Source organism: Myotis davidii, unplaced genomic scaffold (genome assembly GCF_000327345.1).
Source record: "Myotis davidii unplaced genomic scaffold, ASM32734v1 scaffold151, whole genome shotgun sequence".
NCBI classification, from domain to species: Eukaryota; Metazoa; Chordata; class Mammalia; order Chiroptera; family Vespertilionidae; genus Myotis; species Myotis davidii.
Window position 1 is genome coordinate 2,751,123 of NW_006285248.1, and position 2,477 is coordinate 2,753,599.

General features: G+C 45.7%; 1 pseudogene; it reads left to right on the forward strand.

Moving 5' to 3' along the window:
* Positions 1-16: 16 nt before the first annotated feature.
* Positions 17-1,916, forward strand: LOC102763165 (annotated as a pseudogene).
* The last annotated feature ends 561 nt before the right edge of the window (positions 1,917-2,477 follow it).

Sequence of the window (2,477 nt, forward strand, 5' to 3'; positions counted from 1 at the left end):
GGGCAGCTGTGCCCAGATGAACCACGGCAAACCCAACCACCCCAGGGACTCGCTCTAGATGGGGAACCTACAACCTGACGTGACCGTGACCGAGGTGACGCTTTAGAAGTTCAGCCGCCAGCCCATCCTGTCCATCTGCATCTGCAGGGACATGGTCACCCGCCGCTCCTTGGGCAGCACGTAGTGAACTTCCAGCAGCCGGCCGCCGCCGAGCGTGCTGTGCACACCACGAGTTTGGATGTCATAAGGGCAAGCCAGTGTGCAGCATGTGGTCCCGGCGTGATCCTTCACTTCACAAAAGCGGAGTGGACAACATAGTCATTAGAATTGGGGCAAATCCATTGAGAATAAAGCACTGCATGATACATTTTCTGCTTTCGGTAACATCCTTTCATGCAAGGTGGTTTGTGATGAAAATGGTCCCCAGGGTTATGGATTTGTACATTTTGAGACCCAGGGAGCAGCTGAAAGGGCTATTGAAAAAATGAAGGGGACGCTTCTAAATGGCCGCAGAGCATTTGTTGGGCGATCTAAGTCTCCCAAAGAACCAGAAGCAGGACGGGGAGCTAGGGCAACAGAGTTCACCACGTTCACATCAAGAACTTTGGAGAAGACATGGATGACGAGCGCCTTAAGGACCTCTTTGGCAAGTTTGGACCTGCCTTAAGTGTCAAAGTAATGATGGATGAAGGTGGGACATCCAAAGGTTTTGGATTTGTAAGCTTCAAAAGACATGAAGATACACAGAAAGCTGTGGATGAGGTGAATGGAAAGGAGCTCAACAGAAAACAAATCTACATTAGCCGAGCTCATAAAACAGCGGAATGGCAGACGGAACTTAGGTGCAAATTTGAACACATGAACCAAGATAGGGCCACCAGATACCAGGGTGTTAACCTTTATGTGAAAAATCTTGATGATGGTATTGATGAGGGATGTCTCCAGAAAGAATTTTCTCCATTTGGTACAATCACTGGTGCAAAGTTTATGATGGAGGGTGGTCCTAGCGAAGGGTTTGGTTTTGTACGTTTCTCCTCCCCAGAGGAAGCCACTAAAGCAGTTACAGAAATGAATGGTAGAATTGTGGCTACCAAGCCATTGTGTGTAGCTTTAGCTCAGCGCAAAGAAGAGCGCCAGGCTCACCTCACTAACCAGTATATGCAGAGAATGGCAAGTGTGAGAGCTGTGCCCAACCCAGTAATCTTACCCGCTACCAGCCAACACCTCCTTCAGGTTACTTCCTGGCAGCTATCTCACAAACTCAGAACCGTACTGCATACTATCCTCCTCGTCAAATTGCTCAACTAAGACCAAGGGCTCAGGGTGCCAGACCTCATCCCTTCCAAAATCTGCCTGGTGCTTTCTGCCCAGCCGCTCCTGGACCACCATTTAGTACTGTGAGACCAGCTTCTTCACAGGTTCCACATGTCATGTCCACAGAGTGTGTTGCTAACACATCCACACAGACAATGGGTCCACATCCTGCAGTGGCGGCAGCTGCAGCTATGCCTGCTATCCACACCGTTCCACAGTATAAATATGCTACAGGGGTTTGCAATCCTTCACAACACCTTAGCACACAGCCACCAGTTACCGTGTAGCAGCAGCCTGCTGCTCATGTACAAGGTCAGGAGCCTTTGACTGCTTCCATATTGGCATCTGCCCCTCCTCAAGAGCAAAAGCAAATGCTGGGTGAATGGCTGTTTCCTCTAATTCAAGCCAGGCAACCTACTCTAGCTGGTAAAGTCACTGCATATTGTTGGAGATGGATAATTCAGGACTTCTTCATGTGCTGGGGTCTCCAGAGCCTCTTTATTCTACAGCCGATGGAAGCTGTCACTGTTCTTCAAGCCCATTGAGCTAGAGAGGCTGCCCAGAAAGCAGTCAGCAGTGCCACTGGTGTGCCAACTGTTTGAAACTCATCAGGGACCAGGAAAAGAAACTCATGCCTCACTGAAGAAAAAGAACTACACATCAACAAACTTAAATATTAAGGGGGGGAAAACATTGCAAAATATAAAATAAATTTTAAAAGGAAAGGAAACTAAACTTTGGACTTTATGTACTGAGTAAATGCCAGGTCTAGCAAACGTAATGCTAGTCCTAGATTACTTATTGATTTAAAAACAAACACACACACACACACACACACACACACATAGTGAAATATAAAAATTAATGTTTTGTAGACCCTGGGAAAAAGAATTTTCAGCAAAATACAAAAACTTAAAGCGTTCCTTTCTTTAATTTTGTTATTCTTTACAGTGGGATAGCTCAGAATATCACTTCTATTTTAAATAACAGAATTGATAACTGAGCAAGGAAACATAATTTGGATTGTAAAATTCTTGCCGTAATAAAAATTTCTTACATGGTGTGATTGGTGACATTCCTGGAGTCCACTTTAAGGATGTCAGAATAACCAATGTCACTCTTTGGCCTTATATAAAGGCATGAAGACCAAGATCGTAAGTTTG